This window comes from Oncorhynchus mykiss, chromosome 30 (assembly GCF_013265735.2).
Source record: "Oncorhynchus mykiss isolate Arlee chromosome 30, USDA_OmykA_1.1, whole genome shotgun sequence".
NCBI classification, from domain to species: Eukaryota; Metazoa; Chordata; class Actinopteri; order Salmoniformes; family Salmonidae; genus Oncorhynchus; species Oncorhynchus mykiss.
Genome location: NC_050570.1, coordinates 38,944,900 through 38,969,339, shown reverse-complemented (window position 1 = coordinate 38,969,339; position 24,440 = coordinate 38,944,900).

The window sequence follows — 24,440 nt, the reverse complement described above, 5'->3', positions numbered from 1 at the left end:
TGTAGTTATGTACTTGAAAATGTATCAATTGACCAATTCGGCACATTTCGGCAGACTTGATACAAAATATTGTCCAGTATTGCAATGCTTCACTGGATCAATCTGAAACTTTGCACATACACTGCTGCAATCTAGTGGCCAAAATCTAAATTGTGACTAAACTGACCGCAATATTATATTATGGTCTTTCTCTTACATGTCAAATATGTTGGAACAAAACAATAAAATTGAAAATGCATGTTTTTTTGTTTGTATTATGTTTTACCAGAGCGGATGTGTTATATTATCCTACATTCGTTTCACATTTTCACAAACTTCAAAGTGTTTTATTTCAAATGGTATCAAGAATATGCATTTCCTTGCTTCAGGTCCTGAGCTACAGGCAGTTAGATTTGGGTAGGTCTTTTTAGGCGAAAATTGGAAAAAACAAGGGCCCGACACTTATAATCCACAAAATAATTCACATTTCCTGTTGCTGCAGGATTATTTTCATGTTGTAATAAACTGGCTCAAATTAAAATCCCACATCTGCACTCCACCCCTCTCTAGCCCTCCACCCGACACTAATATCACTCCAACCCACCCTACTACCCCCCTCTACCCCTCTTTATGCGGGGGTATGTTGGAGCTCTGTTTAGGAGGGTGTTGAGGATTCCTCTGATTGAAACTGGGGTTCGGTGTTTGCCACCTTTTTGTGCATTGTTAAATGTAGATTCTTCAATAGTCAACCTTCAAACCAAAGGCAGCTCATTTATGAAAGTGTTCTGAAATACTAATAATAGTGAATTTTTTGGGATATAAAATCTACTTTATCACAATTGACTTTATCTTCGAATAATATGTCATAGTGGTTATTTTCTCACATTGAAAATAACCAATGTTACTGTCTATCCCTGAGATAAAACCACCTAAATATGTCTCCGAATGGTTTTGCGCCGTAACAGCAAGAGCCTAATGTTGTTAACAAAATGGCGTCAGAAATGGAAAGTCATATGATTGATAGCTGCCTACTGCTGCTTCTCCAATAGCAACGATCAGCAGCTCCACACCGACTGATGCCTGGCAGCCGTATCGCCTTTCAGACAGAAACACAGTGTAAAGACCCCAAAATAAAACAGATCCACATTGCTCAAGATCCACCAAAGCTATGAGTTATGGGTGCAGCTGGAGCGGGTTGATAAAATATGGAGGATTTCTAACTATAAAGACACTGATATCTCAACATGACGGAAAAACATTCACGCCTCGTCGGGTGTCGGTTTCGCTGAGCTGGGGAGGGCCAGGGGAAATGCAGGGAGGGCTAGGGAGGAGGACTGGGTAGGGCCAGGGAGAGCTAGAGGAGCTGGGAGGGGCTGGGGAGGGCTGGGTCAGCCATGGTGGGCTGTGGGGGGACCGAAGCTGGGCTGTTTAGGTAACACTGGAGGGAAGCAGAGTCAGGTTGCAACCTATTAGCATTCCTCCAGATCACAGCGTGATACAGGCTGGCAGAGGCCCCAGCGCCTTGCCCTTTACATGGTCAACGCAACGGCAGACAGGATGAGAAAGAGGAGAGGGGGGAAGAAGGAGGGTGAAGGGAAAGGCTTTTCCTGAGGCCCTTGCGTCAGCTCTTGCTAATGTGTCAGCACTGACACTCACCGTCCACTGAGGTGCCTCTAGTCTGTAAAGAGAGCTATGGTCCGGTGGGGATGACATTACTGACAGTTGTAGTAACAGTAAGTTGAGTGGTGGTAGTAGCACTTGACTTTTGAATGTAATGTGACTGTATAGTTACGATGAAACCTCTTTTACCTAACGACAGACATTATCGTTAATCACCTACAGTACTCATTAGGGAAGACGAGTGGAAGAGGAGCACTGATCATGAATGCACACAGACACAGACAGACAGACAGACACCCCCCCACCCCCACATGCACAGTACCCCACATTCTTCTCCATCCCCAAAGGCTCCCAGCTCAATGGTCTCCTTTCCACCCAGCGGAATGGCCCCTCACCTAGGTGAAGAATACCTCGCTCCCTGGGCCTGGCTAATGATTCCCCAGCCTCTCTGGCTCCATTAGGTCCCATGTTAAAGGAGAGTGATGGGATGGATGGGGGAGCAGGGGAGAGCAGAGCAGGGTGATCTGGACTGCACCTCACGTGGCACCCTATTCCCTATATAGTGCACTACTTTTAACCAGAGCCCTATGAGTGCCATTTGGTTCACAGAATATGGAACAAGGTGCCATTTCAGATGCAGCCCTGGGAGGGAAAGATAGACCCTGGGAGGGAAAGTGTTGGCTCAGCTTCTTCTAGTCCTCTTTATGCTTTCCAGCCCATCAGTAGCCAATCAGGAGCATCAGTTCCACAGGATTGACCATCCTGACCGTCACCTCCGAGACCGTCCTCTATGTCTGCCTTCCTGAGAGATGGGAGAAAGGGGGTTGAGAGAAATGATAGATGGAAAATGGCTGCCCCCCAGAACTGCAACGAGAACCATGTTCTTTGTTCATTCAGCCCTGAAGAGTAATATCTAATATTTCAGTGAGCTATAGATGCCCCCAGTCCTTTAAAAATACTCCTAAAATATGATATTTAACCAGTAGAATGATATCATAAATACCCCAATATCACCAGTCCATCTCCTGTAGTGTGCAATATTTCACGAGTAATATTATAAGCGTTTCTGGGTACAGATGTCACCCCAGTGCCTGGCCCAAAGCTTGGGCCTTGCACACTGCAGTGCTCCCAATGTTTTACTGGTCTCCATAAACTGAGCCTCTGGTATTTTGAAATGAGGTATGGAGAATGGGTGGAGTATGAGTTATCGACATATCTAAACGTGTTACAGTATTACACAATGAATAGTAAGTTACTCCACAACTCAAACTCCAAGCCTGTCTGTCTTTTCAGAGAAGAGATGGCCTGAAACTTTTTGCACTAAGCTAACTGAAAAACGGGAAGACAGAACAGGTGTTTTTAAGTAATTTGATGATAATAATGACAAGGCTAAGAAGTAACATTTAGTCATTTATGTCAGGGAGGATATATATCAGAGATGTATATATTAGCATTAAGAGAAGCCCATCAGTAACGTAGCTCATCCTTCACGGTAAATGCAAATGAGTGATAATCTTATGCAAATATATTCTGCAAGATAGAGGACTATCAGCTGATTATGTTGCAGCACATCCAGCCCAGGCTTCTACCACCTAGTCTAATTCAGGGGAAAATATAACATTATAATCTGTACTATAGATTAAGTAGCAATACAGAGGCACGGATTGCTACTGTATACAGATTAACTTGATCACTCTTATCTTAACAACACAAGACATTGGCAGAGGCGTCATGCCCATAGGGTGCAAAGAGACACGTGCCCCCTCAGATTTATGCTGTTTAAATTATTACCATTATGTTTAAACATATGTTTATGTTACTGTTGTTTCTCTGTAATACTACTAGCCATCTATCCATTTTATGAAGTTGGCTTTAGCCGGCCCAGATAGGTTCCCAATCGCCCAACCTCCTAACTAGCTACCAAGACATTTCAGGCTATCAATCAAGTTAGAGTAGCTTCCTTGTTCAACTATCTTAGCTAGCAAGCCTGCTAGCACGGTTGGTAGACTTTAGAAAAGCAACCAATAACAAAATATACTGAATAAGACATTCCTTTTAATCTTTTACCCAGATTTTTAGTGGCCATGCAGAGAAAGATTTTGTTTCTTTAAGGAAAGAACCACCAGTCAGGAGGAAACTGACAGCTCAAGATGTATCCTTAGATATGCAGAAAGGAATCCATATTTTTTACATAGAATTAAGCATAATGATTATGGCGCTAGATTGTAGGAAAATACCATTTTCTATGTTTGAAAAATGCAAAATTCGCCCATTTTTGGACCACCACACAGCCATCCTTACGTACTTTGTGCCCACTGCAATATTTGGGGTGCATGATTCCAGCAGGCCACAAATGTGCATGTTTCTGCTCAAACGGTCAGAAACAGACTCCATGAGGGTGGTATGATGGCCCGACGTCCACAGGTGGGGGTTGTGCTTACAGCCCAACACCGTGCAGGACGTTTGGCATTTGCCAGAGAACACCAAGATTGGCAAATTCGCCACTGGCGCCCTGTGCTCTTCACAGATGAAAGCAGGTTCACACTGAGCACATGTGACAGACGTGAAAGAGTCTGGAGGCGCCGTGGAGAACGTTCTGCTGCCTGCAACATCCTCCAGCATGACCGGTCTGGCGGTGGGTCAGTCATGGTGTGGGGTGGCCATTAAGTACCGAGATGAGATCCTCAGACCCCTTGTGAGACCATATGCTGGTGCGGTTGGCCCTGGGTTCCTCCTAATGCAAGTCAATGCTAGACCTCATGTGGCTGGAGTGTGTCAGCAGTTCCTGCAAGAGGAAGGCATTGATGCTATGGACTGGCCCGCCCGTTCCCCAGACCTGAATCCAATTTAGCACATCTGGGACATCATGTCTCGCTCCATCCACCAACGCCATGTTGCACCACAGACTGTCCAGGAGTTGGAGGATGCTTTAGTCCAGGTCTAGGAGGAGATCCCTCAGGAGACCATCCGCCACCTCACCAGGAGCATGCCCAGGCGTTGTAGGGAGGTCATACAGGCACGTAGAGGCCACACACACTACTGAGCCTCATTTTGACTTGTTTTAAGGACATTACATCAAAGTTGGATCAGCCTGTAGTGTGGTTTTCCACTTTAATTTTGAGTGTGACTCCAAATCCAGACCTCCATGGGTTGATAAATGTGATTTCCATTGCTAATTTTTGTGTGATTTTATTGTCAGCACATTCAACTATGTAAAGAAAAAAGTATTTAATAAGAATATTTCATTCATTCAGATCTAGGATGTGTTATTTTAGTGTTCCCTTCATTTTTTTTGAGCAGTGCAGACACAGGTAACTAACATAGACAATAACCCACGAAATACCCCAGGAATATGGCTGGCTAAATATGGTTCCCAATCAGAGACAACGATAAACAGCTGCCTCTAATTGAGAACCAATCTAGGCAACCATAGACATACATAACACCTAGACTAGTAAACACCCATAGACATACAAAACCCCTAGACAGGAGTAAAAACACATACATCACCCATGTCACACCCTGACCTCACTAAAATAATAAAGAAAACAAAGAATACTAAGGTCAGGGCGTGACACAACCAGAGGGCAAATATACTGTATCTTGAAATACTTTGGTTGCAAGCAGGCCTAATGGTAACACCTTTATCATCTTTTAGCGAGCGGTAATGAGGTGACCAATAATGGTTGCAATTGAGGTCAGCTGTGAGGATGGGTTTAGCGTGTATTGATGGTTTAATGAGACATCAGCAGGTGAAAATCTAGTGCCCCTTGTTATTTGATTATATTCCAATAGGCTACGTTCTGTAGGTTACCCATTAGCCTATCCATTGTCACGTGATGAAAACCGATCATTTAAACTGGCTGTGCTAATGAGCTGATTTGGGCCATCAGTTGAGTATGTATAATTTATCAATATAGTTCTGGTCTTTAGCGTGGATGGGAAAGCCTGTATTGTGTGGCATAAATATTTCACTTCATGAAGTTGTCAAGATGTTTATGCATTTGAGCCTATCGAAAGACGATTTCCTTGAGATGAGACTGTTCTTTGATGTGTAAATAATTAAACTATTTGTTTTACTTCTTGAGAACATTGAAATAAATGCAATAAACGTGTGGGCCTAATATAAACTCAGGCAGGTCACTATATCGCCCAGCATTGGGCGCGAACTCATGAGACTCGAAGCGCTCTGATTAGACTACTGCGCTACAGCGGTTCACAATGCTCTAGCAAGCACTAAAAATACTATGAATACTGATGATACATAGGCACATCAATTTTTATTATGTTGTTTGAAGGTTTCCCCAAACCATAGCCCTAACATTAACCACTCGTTAAAAAAAAGCCGAAATTGTTAACCTTTGTGTTGTTTCTGTTTTAATCCTGTAACCATGCGGAATTTATGACCGAAAAGAGCTTCTGGAAATCAGAACAAAGATTACTCACCTTGAACTGGACAAAGAATTACCCTTTAATGAGTCGGACAAGAGGGATTTACTCCAGACACCCAAACAGGCCCTCATCCCCATCATTCGCAGGAGAAAGAGATGGGAAAAGAGATCGCGGAAAGAGATCCAGGTGCCTTGTGAGGATCCGCCAACGAGTGGGTAATCTGCCCTTGCCATCTGTACTATTGGCCAACGCACAATCGCTGGAAAAGAAATTAGACAAGATAAAAGCACATATATCAGTCCCTCCAGGATTCAGCGATTCTGTGATTGCAAAAAATCAAGCATTTTTGGCCACAGAAATCACCTTTTTTTTTCGCTAAATCTTGAGAGACTGGTACAGTGAGGGGGAAAAGTATTTGATCCCCTGCTGATTTTGTACGTTTGCCCACTGACAAAAAAAATGATCAGTCTATAATTTTAATGGTAGGTTCATTTGAACAGTGAGAGACAGAATAACAACAAAAAAATCCAGAAAAACGCATGTCAAAAATGTTATAAATTGATGTCTTTTATACAGGTAACGAGCTGAGTTTAGAAGCATACTCTTAAAGGGACAAACGGAACACCTATATGAGAATGCTATTCATTGACTACAGCTCAGTGTTCAACACCATAGTCCCCTCCAAGTTCCTCACGAAGTTAAGGACTCTGGGACTAAACACCTCACTCTGCAACTGGATCCTGGACTTCCTGACGGGCCACCCCCAGGTGGTAAGGGTAGGTAACAACACATCCGCCACTCTGATCCTTAACACAGGGGCCCCTCAGGGGTGCGTGCTTAGTCGCCTCCTGTACACCCTGCACACTCATGACTGCATGACTCCAGAACCATAATTAAGTTTGACAGTGACACAACAGTGGTAGGCCTGATCACAAACAACGACGAGACAGCATATAGGGAGGAGCTCAAAGACCTGCCTGTGTGGTGTCAAGACAACAACCTCTCTCTCAACGTGATCGAGACTAAGGAGATGATTGTAGAAAAGGAGGACCGAGCACGCCCCCATTCTCATCAACGGAGCTGTAGTAGAGCAGATTGAGAGCAAACTAACAAGGTCCAAGCAGATCCTCAAAAGGATACAGCTGCACCATCGTGAGCATCCTGACTGGCATCACTGCCTGTTATGGCAACTGGGGCTACAAAATAGCATAACCGGTGCAGTTTAACACCAATAAACCCATCTGTTTACAAATGAATATAGTATATGTCAATCCAGCAAACCAGGCCACTAAAACCAACTTTCTAAACAATGTTTTAGATTCATTTCTAGCTTGTTAGAAGTTGTAAACGGTACAGTGAAATGGTTATTTGCATAGTGGTGTCTTTTGATTAGACATTTAGCTAGCTAGATAAACAATTAACCATAACCCCCTCTCATAACATTACTAGCCCGCAGCAATCTACAGGTCGCTAAAGCTAACCAACTAGCTAGGGTCAATGTTTGCTAGCTAGCTAACATTAGGCTATAACTAACAATGCAAATGGCTCTGAGATACGAATAACATTACTACACAGATCATACACTTAACGTTAGCTAATGAGCCAGCCAGCTAACCCGCCTGAATTTTCTCAATCTCCTTAGCTAGCATACTCTACTTCCACCGGGATTTCCACTGATTTAAAAACTTAGTCCTCCAGAAAGTGGAGAGCCTTATCAACACTTGTGCACTTCTTTGTGTTATCTTTCAAAAAAGCTACTTTAGAAAGGATTACCTACACATACTTAGCAGCTCATGTTTTAGTCAGAAGCGTGCTATATGGCAGTCCAATCCGAACTCATCTCTCGGCATGTCCAGCCCATCCATTATCTCAGCCAGTCATGGCTAGTGGGAAGGTTCTTGTTTTTTTCTGTTGCTAAACCAACCTGGACTCGTAATTTAACAATTTTATTTATCTTTACAGATGGCATACAAGTTTGTTATTAAAGCACATGAAAGTTCACATGTTCCAGAAGGCGTTTCTGCCCCAAAACACATTTTGATTAAAAAAAATATTTAAACATTCAGATGCCGCTCCCGTAAAGTAGTGACGCGCCTAGTAACGTAACGCGCGACATACGCCTAGTTTCCTGAAACAAGTCACAATATGTGTGCAAGGATCAGTGGCTATAACCACTGGACCACACATAATCACATTATTTAACCTTAACCACTGGACCACACAGGCACTGAGGATATCGATAATGTATTCTGCTATTGCTTGCTTTCGTCATACAATAAAACAATTGATCCAACAAAAAAATGATTTTCCCTAACGAAAAATGCATCTACCCCCTACAAATATGTCAATGTATTATAATCCACCACTTCCAGCTGCCCCCGGGCGGAGATTCCAAATATTTATTCAACTATTCAAATCCTCCTGCAGCAGGATCCTTTTCTCCCTGCGACAAAAGGGGTCAAATTAAGGTCCAACATCTGTATTGTGTTTTAAATTCATTCTCAACCATGTCTTTTTTCTAAGTGTGTACAGGGCAAAGGGAGAGTTCAAATACATATACAGTACTTGGAAATATGGAGACAGCTACTGTACCAACCACATTTACCTTTCCTTCCAAAGGAAAATATCATACACGCATCCCCATGATGATGAATGTTACAGGTGCTTTCAAGGAGTTTTATTAAGGTTAAATAGTCAGCTACTTCATTCATCAACACATCTCTGTCGGTCACTGTACTTCCCTGGCGCTGTACATCAATGCAGAGGAGACATCGATCACGTCCGCCTCCCCTCACCCTGACCAGGTCATTAACTGGAGTTGCCACGGACACAGACATGCTCCTGTGTCACTCACAGACCCTTCCTAAAGATCAAGACTCTTCCTGTGTGCTGCATACACACAGTATTCTCTGCAAAGCATATTTGTTTTCAGTACAGTAATCATTTCTTTCTGACTTATTGGGTGTATAGTTGTGTACCCTGACAACTACCCCTAACGACTGAAACGCACAATATGTCTATGAGTTTAAATCAACCCTTGCGGTAAAACCACATTCACTTCTTATTTATGTGAAGTTAATGTGATAACATGTGACGACGTGTAAAAGCAACATGTGATAACATGGAACTACACGCGAAAACGTTTGAATGTTTTTCACATTTGAAAAGGCAATTCCAGATGTGAGTTAGATTTTAACATGTGAATGTTTTTCACATGTGGAAGTGCAAATTCAATGTGATTCTGAAAAAAATGTAGTTATTCTCCTCACGTGAGAGTGGCTCCCGAGTGGGGCTCCCGAGTGGGGCTCCCAAGTGACACTCCCAAGTGGTGCAGTGGTCTAAGACACTATATTTCAGTGTGAGAGTTGTCACAGCAATGCCAAGTTCAAATCCAGGCTGACAGGAAAGATAGGAATAGTGGGATGGAGAGAAGAGTAATAGGAAGAGAATGAGAAATAAAGAGGGAGAGAAAACAAGAGAGAAACAGAGGCATCCAGTTAATCAGATTACTCTGTTTTGCTTGTAATACTAGTCCTATCTGACTGTGATTGGGAGTCCAATAGGGTGGCGCACAGTGTCGTCTGGGGTAGGCCGTCCTTATAAATAAGAATATGTTCTTGTGAATTACTCCCAAACAACATAATTTCACATGTGAAACAAAAATGTTTCTCAAATTATTTTAAGATGTGCAAATGAAATCATGTGATTTTCCACATAAAATCACTCTAGACCGAACCAACCCCGGCTGAATCACGTCCCTGTCGGACCAGCCCACAGACCAGGGTCACATAGGGCTATTGTTTTGCTAACTGGTGACTCGCTGCAGAGAGGGGAAAAGGTAAACTTGTGTAAGCAAGCCAGTCTTTACCATTTCAATGGCCCCACATGGGTGTCTCCTGGCGATGGCCTGTGGGATGGCACTGGTGGGATGGGCTGTGGCTGCGGGTGCTTCTAGGAAGCCAGGCCTTACACAGTACAGACAAGCTGGGTCTACAGCGCTACGTCATCGTTTTCCTCCTTTAGTCGTAGGCCATGTTACAGTAATCAGAATGTTGTTCTTCCCGACAGAAGCTTTGAGAGGCACGCATGACATATTAGAAGCAATAGATGAATAGAAAACACATTAACCCAAGCAGAACTGTGACTTCTTCTACACAGCCTAACGGCCGTTCTCTGTTAATGAGGTCTGGCCATAGAAAGGCCCAGAACAGACCAGGATATGAATGCACACACACACACACACGCACGCACGCAACACACACACACACAGTCCTGCCCTCTATATCTATCCCATCTCTCTATCGGTCTGTGCGGTCGATATTTAAGAGGGACAGAACTCTCTTCTCTTCTCTCCCTTAATTACAGGCTGAGAACATTCCTTTATTAGTGTCTAGTTTTGTAGCGCTGCCAAATAACACTTTATTGCCCTTTAATTAAATATTAATGGCGGTGTCATTACATCTTCATTTATAATTAACGGGCTACTAACGACTGATATTGCACATTAATGTAATTAAGCATTAGTAAAGCCGAGCTGGGGTGTGTAATCGGTGCACAACCGCTGTGTGTGTGTAGGTGTATGTATGTATGTGTGTGTGTGTGTGTGTGTGTGTGTGTGTGTGTGTGTGTGTGTGTGTGTGTGTGTGTGTGTGTGTGTGTGTGTGTGTGTGTGTGTGTGCGTGTGCGTGCGTGCGCGCTTGAAGATAAGGAGTGGATTGTGAAAAGGATCTGTACCACCTAAATTGGGGCCGTGAATTAGGACACCGCTAGAGGGCCATCTCCTTGTCCTACCCCCTTCGTCCAATCCGACCCCCCGTTCGACCCCCTCCCTGACTCATCCCTCCCCTCCAGATGTGTGGAAACAGTGGTAACAATGCATCCTGTGGTACAAGGCAGCTTTTGTTGACAGTTACAATAGTGAGAAGCGCCTGCCCTGAAGCACTGGTGAGGACCGGGTATCACCGGCGGCCGTCTTGAAAATCCACTTTAGTGATATAACCTTTGACATTGCCTCTGAGAGTGTCAGGCAAAACTTGTCTATCAGTGGATAAACTATTGCCTTTAATTAAGTAAGTAAATTGATGTTAAATAAAACACATTTAAGATTGCTTTGCAGAATATGTGTATCTACATGTGATGAAGCCCCATGATCTATCTCATCTGCTCAGTCATGGTCCAATCCAAAAGATTTCTAAAACAGACAGCCATCCCTGCCACATCCTCTCATATCTCCTCGCACAACGGAAGAGAAAAAGAAAGGAAGGAGGAGAGACATGAGGGATGAGCAAACATTTTCCGAAAGGTGATAAAAAAATGCACTTTTCACCGGGCACCAGTAAGCACAGCACAGGCCTGGGCCATTAAAAGGCAATCGGTGCTTCTCCTGCGCAAACAAATACCCATGATTATTCCCCCCTGCCTTCCTGTGATGGCATTAAGGCTTCCTGCAACTCACTACGACCAGCTAAACAAAGCTCTCTCTTTCTCCTCTCTATTTCTCTGTTTTTATAAAACACTCATCATGCTACATCAACTGTTTGTAGGAGAGAGAGGGAGAGAGAGAGAGAGAGGGAGAGAGGGAGAGGGAGCGATAGGGAGGGAGAGAGAGGCATCCAGGCTTGCTTTGATCCAGATGTAGCAGGGTAAGTAGTAATGGTGCATTAGGGTGCCACACAGCCCTCATTGTTTGCAGGTTGGTTTGTAACTAGAAAATGATAACCTTAAGGGCTCTCTCAAGACCCAGGGAAGGAACCACTGGCTGGGGTAGACTCAGAGCACAGACCCCTCCAGCACTGGAGGTCAGAGAGGGCACCACCTCTTGCGCAAACAGATCTTTTTCTTTTTAACTCTGAAAAATGGAAAGAAGCACTTCCGCCACTGGCCAAAGGACACGTCGGACGGCCATTAGGTTTTGGCTGGGTGACCCCTAACACAGTGGTGAGTGGTGTATTGTCTTCCTCTGTCCTCCTCTGTCACCCCCAGCCCCTAGCCCCAGCCCTAACTTCAGCCCCAGTCTCAGCCCCTCCCTCAGCTCCAGCCATAGCCCCAGCCCCAGCCCCAACCACAACCCCAGCCCCAGTCTCAACACCAGCCCTAGCCTCCGCTGGACAATGGCCACTGAAAGAGCTGTTTGTTTAGAGGCCTGTTTTGCGTCTCTGATGAAAGATAAAGTCCTGCCTCTTGATATTAGGACAAGAGAGACTGTCGGGCTGCATTATGACTAGATTCATGCCTGTAGAGGAACATAATTGTTTGATAAGAGGGGAAATTGGTCAGATGTATGGACGATAAGTGGGAACATTAATATAAAAATAATCATATGTTATATACAGATGAATCTCTCTCTTTCTATGAAATGTAACTTTGACCCTGTTAGGACAGCCATCGTAGTAATGGGCTGATTATACGAGCTCAGAAGACCCTTTAATTTGCAGCTGTCCGGAAAGAAGAGAAAATGAATGTAAATAATAAAAAACATTGCTGAAGTATGATCTTCATTAGCCTGGTCCTAGATATGCTTGTTCTGTCTTGCATCCACATAATGTCATGAAGGTTAACAGATCTGGGACCAGGCTAGATCGCCATACCTATGGTACTGAGTGTTGAGGGTCCATTAGCATTACAGTTAATGATTGTTAATAGTGAATTTATTGATGAATTTACTTTGTGGAGGTCATCAGGGTTCTATTCTTGGTCCTTTATTCTACTTGATCTACTGTATGTGCAGTACCAGTCAAAAGTTTGGACACACCTACTCATTCAAGTGTTTTTCTATATTTTTACTATTTTCTACGTTGTAGAATAATAGCGAAGACATCAAATATATGAAATAACACATATGGAATCATGTAGTAACCAAAAATGCGTTAAACAAATCAAAATATATTTTATATTTTCGATTCTTCAAAGTAGCCACTCTTTGCCTTGATGATAGCTTTGCACACTCTTGGCATTCTCTCAGCCAGAGGAATGCTTTTCCAACAGTCTTGAAGGAGTTCTCACATATGCTGAGCACTTGTTGGCTGCTTTTCCTTCACTCTGCGGTCCAACTTATCCCAAACCATATCAATTGGGTGATTGTGGAGGCCAGATCATCTAATGTAGCACTCCATCACTCTCCTTCTTGGTCAAATAGCCCTTACACAGTGATGGGTCATTGTCCTGTTGAAAAATAAATTATAGTCCCACTAAGCGCAAAACAGATTGGATGGCGTATTGCTGCAGAATGCTGTGGTAGCCATGCTGGTTAAGTGTGCCTTGAATTCCAAATAAATCACTGACAGTGTCACCAGCAAAGCACCCCAAAACCATCACACCTCCTCCTCCATGCTTCACGGTGGGAACAACACATGCCGAGATTATCTGTTCACATATCTCACAAAGACATGGCGTTTGGAACCAAAAATTCAAATTTGAACTCATCAGACCAAAAGACAGATTTCCACCGGTCTCATGTCCATACTCGTGTTTCTTGGCCCAAGCAAGTATATTTTTCTTATCGGTGTCCTTTAGTAGTGGTTTCTATGCAGCAATTCGACCATGAAGGCATGTAGTAACCAAAAGGTCTCCTCTGAACAGTTGATGTTGAGATGTGTCTTTTACTTGAACGCTGTAAGCATTTATTTGGTCTGTGATTTCTGAGGCTGGTAACTCTAATGAATGTATCCACTGCAGCAGAGGTAACTCTGGGTCTTCCTTTCCTGTGGCGGTTCTCATGTGAGCCAGTTTCATCATAGTGCTTGAAATTTTTTGCAACTGCACTTGAAGAAACTTTCAAAGTTCTTGAAATGTTCTTCATTGACTGACTTTCATGACTTAAAGTAATGATGCACTGCTGTTTCTATTCGCTTATTTGAGCTGTTCTTGCCATAACATGGACTTGGTCTTTTACCAAATAATCTTCTGTATACCAACCCTACCTTGTCACAACACAACTGATTGGCTCAAACGCATTAAGAAGGAAAGAAATTCCACAAATGAACTTTTAACAAGGCACACCTGTTCATTGAAATGCCTTCCAAGTGACTACCTCATGAAGCTGGTTGAGAGAATGCCAAGAGTGTGCAAAGATGTCAGCAAGGCAAAGGGTGGCTACTTTTAAGAATCTCATATATATTATATTATGATTTGTTTAACACTTTTTTTTGGTTACTACATGATTTTATATGTGTTATTTCATAGTTTTGACCTCTTCACTATTACTCTACAATGTAGAAAATAGAAAAAATAAAGAAAAACCCTGGAATGAGTAGGTGTGTCCAAACTTTTGACTGGTACAGCATACAGTCAGTAATAATGGGTGACATTAATAGCTAGTAAATGTCACATTGGTTCTTCAAATCCTGTCCTTAATTTCTGCCCACCATTCTTACACAAAAGCATCCTGATGGGTTGTCAGGCTGGTTTGAAAGCGTTGCTTTGTCCTGACATTCAGACACCGCCAGCTAACGACTTTACTGTTGCTCTCTGATCATATTAGCTGTTCAGAGTCATCTTCTTGGCCCAGGGCAACAAGGCTGTCCTGTCTAGGGCCTTTATCAACCCCTAAACTAAAACATCTGCAATGTAAAACACAAACGTACAAAGAAAAATGGTCAGCCATCATTTCATCTCCTGCTCAAAAGAAGACTAATTGTTTCTCTGATGCTTTTGGTTTCTAAGAAATACCATCCTGAGATGTTCATTGAATTAGGGATCTGTTAAAAACATTGGGAGTCACACCTTCACTTAACTGTCTATGCACTGTAAAGAAAAGTTCTGGCTACTCAAACATTTTGAGGAAAAACCAATTACCCCCAATAGAAAAAGTGTTAAGAAAGTTAAATAGCGGAAGTGTGCAGAACTACGTTCATATGAATAAAACAAATGCGTTTTTTTGGAGTAAGGTATACTTAAATGTAACGCCCCCACTAAGCCACTCCTACAATAATTCCCCAGTGTTGCCTTGCCTTTTTGATTGAATTGTAGTTACCACCTATGACTGTATTTGTTGGTGACAGAGACATGGTTGTTGAATTAGTTCCTTTTCAGTCCTGTGGCCTTCACCAAGTGAGTTCTTAGGCTAATTCTATCAGTATTATTGAACAATTACATGTATCAAGGCCTTATACGGTGGCCTGAAATTCATAGTTTACAGGCAACACATGAGGCCTGCAAGTAGGGTTGCAAAATCCCACACACTATCCCACATTTTCCAACCAGGATTTCTGGAAAACCTTGAACAACTACCAGAATCCTGTAAATCTAACTGAAAATCACGTTATGCAGGCTTGCAAAGTGAGGTGTAATTCCTATTGGAATCTAGCCAGCGTATGGCTGACGTTAGGCCACAAGCTAACCTAAGGCATTTAAACTGGAACAACCATTTCAGTAACGGGTGTAAAAATTAAATGATTGGAATAGTTTAGAAAAAAATATATTTAACTCTATGTAGAATAACATTTAATCAATCAATCACTGAATGTACATGCAAAAACACAGATATTAAAAACCTTTTTTTTTAAATCTACCTGCAGGAGAGAAAAAAGTTAATTTGTCATCTTATCTTTAAAAATCTTGTTGGTGTGACTTCTCATTTCGTTTTTGAGTCAGTACCACATAAACATTTTAAGTAATAATGACTTTTCACTGACTTTGAGTACAACTTACTAGAAGTATTTGAGTTAAAATGCCTTAGGGTTTACAGTGGGGACAGGAGTGTTTGCTCTTAATGTGACCCTCAACTTTTCACGCTCAACTTTTCAAACTTGCACTTAGACAAACATTACATTCTAATCACAAATTTGGGCATGACAGCAAGGCCTGGACCGTTATTAAAGAAAATTATCCCCGTACAGAAATCATCACTAAATGATGCATTTTGCATCATATGATGCAAAACACAGCGTCATTAGACACAAAATGCGTCATACAGGGGGGATTTCTGTATTTTGAAAGTTACATATCTTGAAAACTTGATTTCTGACAGTCCCAAAATATTTTGCCTATCTCAACACAGGATGTATGAAACAAATAGCAAAAGATTTTGGGTGGATTTTCCTTTCAGTCCCCAGCCCTCAGTGCCCCATCCCTGGGCATGATTCATCAACATCCCCATGGATGGAAGCTTCATATTGGATGTCCTGTCAGCCAGGCCAAGGCTCTCCAGTCCATACCCAGCCCCCGGTCACCCATCCCTGGGCAGCCTGGCCTGGCATTGGGCCTCTCTCCCTTCTGTCAGCACCACAGTAGAGACTAAACATTTCCTCTCTTTCTCTAAGACCCACTTCATTCAATTGATTACCATTAGTGAGTGTTCTGTTCATGTTGCTTTTTTAAATCAGAAAGAGAAATATAATATACTTAGGGGTATTCTCAAGAGACAAAGCCTGCTTGCTGTACCAAAGTGAAACTTTCCTTCCTCTATCTTCTCACAAAGCTCAGTGCCAGTCCAGTGGCTGGTAGACTAGATAGGCCCATAGCGCCAGTCATATCTCTCAGCCTCTTTAAGAGCAGATATTGTGCTGCCTTACAGGCAGATGCTGCCGGTCATTTCGAAAAGGAAGAAACATGGAATGCCAGCTGTTAATTGGAGGGAGTAATCCAAAGCAAGCTGCTTTGAAAATATTCAATTTATTTGCACATTCCGAAGTGGAAAGCAGTACACTTCTTAGATATCCATACTAAATATCACACTCAACTTGTTGTTGTAGTCCAACTCTAAAACTTCTATTCCGGACTGGTATGCGAATGCAGCGTTTGTGGGCCGCTGTATGTGGAGAGATAGGTGATGGTTATTTAACGGTCCACAGATGCTTTAAAAGACACCATCCTAAGGCCTCCCGAGTAACGCAGGGGTCTAAGGCACTGCATCGCAGGTTCGATCCCAGGCTGTGTCACAACCAGCCGTGTCCTATAGGTTGGCACATAATTGGCCCAGTGTTGTTAGGGGAGGGTTTGGCGGGAGGGGGGCTTTACTTGGCTCATTGTGCTCTAGTGGCTCCTTGTGGTGGGCTGGGCACCTGCAGGCTGACTTTGGTTGTCAGTTGAACAGTGTTTCCTCCCGACACATTGCTGCAGCTGGCTTCCGGGTTAAGCGGGTGGGTGTTGCAGCGATGAGACAAGATTGAAATTGATAAAATGTTTTATATATTTTTTTAAGACACCATCCGAAGACACAAGACTTTGATTTATAGAAGGAAGTGAGGGCCGAGATAATAAAATGGAGAAACATTTTTGCTGAAGTGTCTCTGGTATTTTCCTTTCATTACGGATACCATTATGAGTTGGGATTGGAGGGACAGTGGTGGACTTGGAGCAGGCCCATAATTCCAAAGCTTTACGACCCTGCTCTGGAGAACAGACGCTCTTCTGTGTTCATTTCCTGTCCAGGCAGGAACTGTAGAGTATTCCATTCAATACAATGTGTGGGCGTTATTATGACTGCATTCACCACACAAACACTGCCCAGAAATTAAGTACAAAGGAACAAAACTATGTTCTAAAATGTTGCCTGTAGGTTAGGGTTAGGTTTAGGCCTAGGGTAGGGGTTATGTAGGAGTTCATCATGCTCTTGTATAAATGATGACAATACAATCTTGCTTGAAGAGACGCTTCAGGCTTGGGTTTCATGCCTGAGAGAGGATGCAAGCAGATGGCCATTGTACTAGTAGGAAGCCCTAAACTAAACATTTTACATTGTCACTGATATTATTACTGTCACATGTGCAGAGAGTTTAAGTTCTCTCTCTTTTCATAATTATCCAAAACATGCCTCTAAATCATATAACTAAGTAACACAATAAGTCATCTGAAATGGAGGAGCAAGAAGAAGCGTAATCAGACATGTATACATCCACATGTTTCCCATCCATATGTAATCTAGTAATTAGCCATTTACCCCAGCAGAGAATAATAGCTGTGATTATGATTATACATTGAGGGTGATGTACAACCAGTTGGTTATCTGGCGATTCATTTCACGCCTCTGTGAGAATTTTAAAGCTAGATCAGATCCATGAGTTTGTGTCCATGCGCACACATAGACACACAGACACACACACACACACATCCTCTTTTTTTTATTAGAATCGTTATGTTTCAATGGCTAAACAACCCAGCCAAGTCATGCATGTGTGGGTGTGTGCGTGCGCGCTTGTGTTTATGTGCATGTTTATGTGTGTGGGGTTGATGCTTCTCAGCTGTGACTGAAAAGAACCACTTCACGAATCCAAGAGAGACACTTTAGAGTAATTTTCTCCGAAACAGCTGTGTGTTTTCGTGTTGGTCGAAAGATTAATGTTACATAAATATCTTATTTAAACACTCCTTTAGATAACAAATCACCATGGTGCAATAGGAGCTAGGCATTTATTTGCTGATGTGGCCCATGCCAGAAAGGTTTGACAGAGAATCTAAACATTTCACATTGGAGGAGAGATGCCTGTCTGTTGTGACAGGGCTCACTATGTTTTGCTTTTGAGTGCCATTGTGATCTTATACACACAGATGAAACACACACACACACGCACTCAAACACCACAACAATCACACACAACACACACACACACAACACACACACCTTAGTGGATATTCTGTAATCCCAGTCTCATTTTTCCCTCACCTCTCTTTGTCTGGAGATATTATTGCAGAGCGGACAATGAACAATTGTAGGTGTTCAAAGTAATATTAAATCAAGCTAATTGAATTAGAGGAAGGATTGTTACAGAATGTCATGGGAAAACACATCTACTATGGAGCCGTATTAACAGTGCAATTTGTCTGAGCTTTACCCAATGTTTCAAACGCAATTTGTCTGATTCACTGTTTCCCTTCCTACTTTGTTTTGTATTCATTGAGCTTTTATTATCTGAACATTATAACGTTCTACAACCAAAAAAACACAGCACACAATACATATAGCAATACAGCATTTTAATGACTGGCTGTACTGCACTACAGTGCACACACACGCGAGCACACACACACAAATCACAAGGCTGTAGTTATTGAATAAGTAAACAACAAGCCCCGCCCCCACTGAGGGCCAAATACTTATTTTGATTGACAGCTAAGTTGTCATCCTCCCCTTCCATTTCTCACCACCTGATTGGTTATTGACTCATTCAGTTGCTAACAGGTGGGTCAGGGTAGATCAGGAAGTCAATTAGCAGCCAATGATTGGCTCAGCAGCATAACTGATTGATTCATAATAGTAGCTTCTAAAGCTTCTCATTTAAGACAAACGAGTTGAGTTGAGATTAAATAGACATTTGTCTGCTTCCCAAATGGCATCCTATTTCCCATAGTGCACTACTTTTGACCAGGGCCCTGGTCAAAAGTAGTGCACGGCATAGGGATTAGGCACTGGCATAGTGCAGTTTCTCTCCCTTCCTAAAGATGTGGTCCTCCCACTGCGACTGTGTGGTCCTCCCACTATGCCTCAGGAAAGCGTGCAGTTTATTAGGCAACCTATTAAATAAGTTATGATGATCTTCACAGGGTGGTGAAAGTGCAAGGCGGCGAGCTTGCTGCTCCTTTCCAATAAATATCGAGGGTCTTAATCTGGTGACATGATGATCAATTAGTGGCTGCCGTTTGACAAATTAAAAATAATCTAGCTCTTTTGTCCATAATAATATCATCATGTAGGCAATACCCGTACTGTATGTGCGAGCTGTTGGCTAGAGCACACGTGCCAATAACAGAGTGGGCACATTCACTATATAATGCCATTTTATTTGTCCTATAGTACGTCATCAAGCCTTTTACCTGCAACAAGTCAATTTGATGGAAAGACATCTTTGGTGGGGAAAATCTTTTTTTTAATGCAGATTTTCGAATATTTGCTTAAAAACATGTCCTCAATTAGATGGAAACCTAACTAGTGAGTAAACAGCAAATTGATCAGTGTTGATTTTTTTCAGTGTAACATTTATAGGGTTGATTTGGCAGTTAAATCCACTCTGTAAGAGTGAAATTAAGACTCACGTGTTGTAAAATGACTGCGGGTTGTGGGTGAATGAAAACTCTGTTGGATATCTTAACTCTGGCTGGATTCCAAAAGGCATTACACGTCACTGTGGAAACGGGCATAATTTGACTTGCAGGCTGGGGGTGGCCTGTAAACCAGGGGTTTCCTAACACCCCTATTTACAGCTAAAGCTATCAAAGTAAGGCCTTATTGTGTATATTATTATAGTTTACTTTTAACGACAGCGTTCATCTAGGTTACTCACTTAGTGAAGCCACGGGCATCTGAAAGGAAATAATTCAATTAGCCTGTCTCTGTTATTAACAAACACAGTCACCGGTAGTGACTACAATTCACTCAAAAAGAAAAGGCACCCTGGGAAATATGCAAATGAGCAAAGCGAGTACAGTTTACTCTAAATCAAGTGATATGTTTTACACGGTCAGTGTTACGTATTACTCTGCATTTGAAAGCTATGCAAACACCGCAATCAAGTTCATTTGAACACTAGTTGAATGTACACCATTGCTTTGGCTGTGTAGTCTCAGACCCAGACCTATTGGTACCAATGGAAAAGTTCCAAACATGCAAAACCCACCCAAATGGCACTCCAGGCAGGCTACAGCAAACACTTAAAGAATTTGAAAGATTTCAAATAGTATTTGAACCCAGGTTTTGTAGATACTGTAATTCCTGACAGGCCTTGTCCTGTACAGTTGACCTTTGTCTATAGTCTGAGTGTCAGAATAGTGTACATTTCACATTACGCTTCGCCCAACCGCGATAAGGCCTTTATTTCAACTAGCCTGATTAACACATACGTGGGCTCAAATTTAGCTATAATACTGCTAATCTATGCAAACTTTCTTTAGCCTGTTGCAACTCCAAATGTCTCGCTGGTCGTGCAAAGGCGTATGGTAAAATATACTCCATAAAAGATCACAAAGGGACACTTCTTCTTGCGGCCTACAAAGGATTCCAAGCTTCCGCGTCCTGCACAGCTGCCGAGAATAGACAACACAGAGTCCTTTTGTGGGATGAGTGAGTCAATTTGAGTGGGTGTGAATATGTTAGTCCTTCACAACAGAAGTATTCCCTTCTCTTTCTCTTCCCCTCTTTCTCAATCCGTTTTTTTTTTCTTCAAATATTCCTCTGATAGGTTTGTGACTGTGGTCATGTTTGGATCACTTCCGGAGCTGAATTGCCATAATAAGACAGGATGAATGGGCATCATTGAGACACTAAATAATTATACTGTGAGACCTGCGACTTCTAGAATGGAGGAACACACAGCACCCACTCAGAGGAACGACATCACAAACATGTTTTGGGGGGTTTGCTGAGTCTGACAAAGAGGTTGTTAATTGTGACAGGTCATGTTAGATAGTTGAGTCATTTTCCAGGGTTATCGTTGTGGTGGGCCTTCAGACATTGTGTTGGTCCGTTTTAAATCAAATCTTGACTATGGATAGGGGAGCCTTAGAAATGAATGAGACACTATACTTTCACAGTGTTGTGATGTGAAGTCATCTTTTCCAACAGAGTAAAGACCACTGTTTGGTATCACACATAGACACACACACACACACACACACACACACACACACACACACACACACACACACACACACACACACACACACAAGCATTTCGCTACACTCGCATTAACATCTGCTAACCATGTGTATGTGACAAATAAAATTTGATTTGATTTGACACACACACACATGAACACACACACATTTTCTTTTGTGCTGCCATATTGAAATATGCGTGGTTTTAAAAGAGCATCCCTCTGAGTCTATGGCATATAAAGGGACAGTACTGTGTGAATTGTAGAGGACCAGACCAGCTGTCCCATAATGCTGTGATTGTGCATCCTAACATAGGTATGTGGAAGTGGACATCAGCCAGAAGCCTAACAGACATGACTTTCATTGAGCCAAACCCAATATCCTGTCATACCATGCATTTTTCCTAGGTCAAAAATATCTAACCAGAGCCCCCCTCTCTTATACTAACATGCATCCTTGGTCCACACTCTGATTGTGCCCAACATTTTTACATATGCGCCTACACATGGTATTAAAATGTGTCTCTCATCCCTCCACTGTGATTTCCAGGTCACTCCCTGTATGCAAATCATTTGACAGATATTCTTTCCCAAAAATATTTCTTCATTTTAAGACACATATTGATGTCATAAGTTCATGGGGCCACCTGTCAATGATTTTAGAAGGTGGCATACACCGTCGACACATGAGATATCCAGACACAACATGTGCCTGACTACCTCCGAAGGTGGCCAGGAAGATCTGATCATAATCAGATCGCAATGTGTCTATTGATCGTCTACACCTGTACAATTAGGATTTGGCCACAATCAGGACAAAGGGTGCATGTTAGCACCAGATATAAACAAGGCTTCTCTCTCGGTCTCAGGTTCTGCTGTTGTGCAGTGGTTGCACAGCCTTTCCTTTACAGGGTTGTCCTGTGTCTACCCTTCTCAGTGTCAAGGCTGTGCTGACTGAGCCTGTACTTTGCCAAGGTTTTTGTAAGGTTTTGATCAGTAACCATGGTCAAATAGTTAGCCACATTTTACTGTCGATTTAGGCCCAGATAGCACTGCATTTTGCTTTTTGCTTGTGTTTCCAAATAAGCAATGTAGTTTTGTTTTGACTGTGTTGTAATTTGGTTTATTCTGATTGATTGGATGTTCTGGTCCTGAGGATTCAGTGTGTTAGTGGTTCAGGTTTGTGAACTCAGCCCCAGGACCAGCTGGATGAGGAGACTCTTTTCTTTGCTCAGCTCTTGGCATCGTAGGGTTTGGTAATGATATGAGAGGGGGTAACTGTAATTTTGATGTTTCCAAAACTTAATTGCTTTTTTTTAGTTTTTATTATTAGTGGATATTGGCCTAATTCTGCCCTGCGTGCATTGTTCGTAGTTTTCCTCTGGACAAAGAGAATCTTACAGAACTTTGCCTGCAGGGCTTCAATGGCGTGTTTGTCCCATTTGGTGAAATCTTGTTTTGCAAGTGGACCCCACACCTCACTGCCATGAAGTGCAATTGGTTCAATGACACATTCGATTAGTTTTAGACAAATTTTAATAGGCATTTCAATTTGAATGCCCTGCGTGCTTTCTCTCTCAGTTCATTCACTGCCTCATTAAGGTGTCCAGTTGAGCTTATTTTTAAACCTAAGTAATTGTAGTGTGTGCAGTACTCTATATATTTTGTACCAATTAAGAACTTTGGTCCCTGAGATCTGGATCTTCTCTGGAAAATCATTATTTTAGTCTTTTTGGGGTTTACTGCCAGGGCCCAGGTCTGGCAGTAATGCTCTAGCAGGTCCAGGCTCTGTTGTAGGCCATGTGCTGTGGGTGACAGCAGGCATAGGTCATCTGCGAAGAGCAGGCATTTAACCTCTGAATTGTGGAGATTAACACCAGGGGCAGAGGATTTTTCTAGAATAGTGGCCAATTTGTTGATGTAAATATTGAAGAGTGCAGGGCTCAGATTGCAACTGAGACCCTGGTTAAAGAATTCTGTTATTTTCTTGCCAATTTTGATGCTGCACATATTGGCATTATACAGTGATTTAATTATGTCTTACACCACTTTCAATAACTTTGTAGAACAGTCCTGTTGTCACGACCGTCATATGAATAATTGGACCAAGGCGCAGCGTGAGTAGAGTTCCACATTTTAATGATAATTTAACTTCCAAAACAACAAAGACATAACGATCGTGAAATACGTAGCGCACATAGGCACTCATACAAAACAATATTCCACATCGCAGGTGGGAAAAAGGACACACTAAGTATGATCCCCAATTACAGGTAACGAATATCAGCTGCCTACAAGTGGGAACCATACACACACACACACACACAGAAATATAATACCTAGAAACTCCCCTAGTCACGCCCTGACCTATTACACCATAGAGTACTCCGAGGGCTCTCTATGGTCAGGGCAGGACAAATATAATCAAATGCTTTTTGGATGTCAATAAAGCGAGCGTTTATCTATCAGGGTGTGTAGGGTGTAAATATGATCGGTCGTGCGATGTTTTGGTATAAATCCAATTGAGCTTTTACTCAAGTTTAGATCTCTTACATTTATAATACTACAGAAAACCTTCCCCAGGTTACTGTCACACAAATACCTCTGTAATTTTTTGGGTAAAATTTGTCTCCGTTCTTAATAATTGGGGTTATGAGTCCTTGATTCCAGATGTCAGGGAAATAACCTAAACTCAGGATCAAATTAAACATTTTTAATATAGCCAATTGACATTTTGCACTAGTGAGTTTGAGCATCTCATTTAGGATGCCATCAGGTCCGCCTGCTGGCATCCTCTCTCTCTTTTCTCTCTCTCTCTCTCTCTCTCTCTCTCTCGCTCTCTCTCTCTCTCTCTCTCTCTCATTCATTCATTCATTGAGGAGCACCAGGAGGCAATTTGGCCCCCATCCCACTGGATGAAATTGA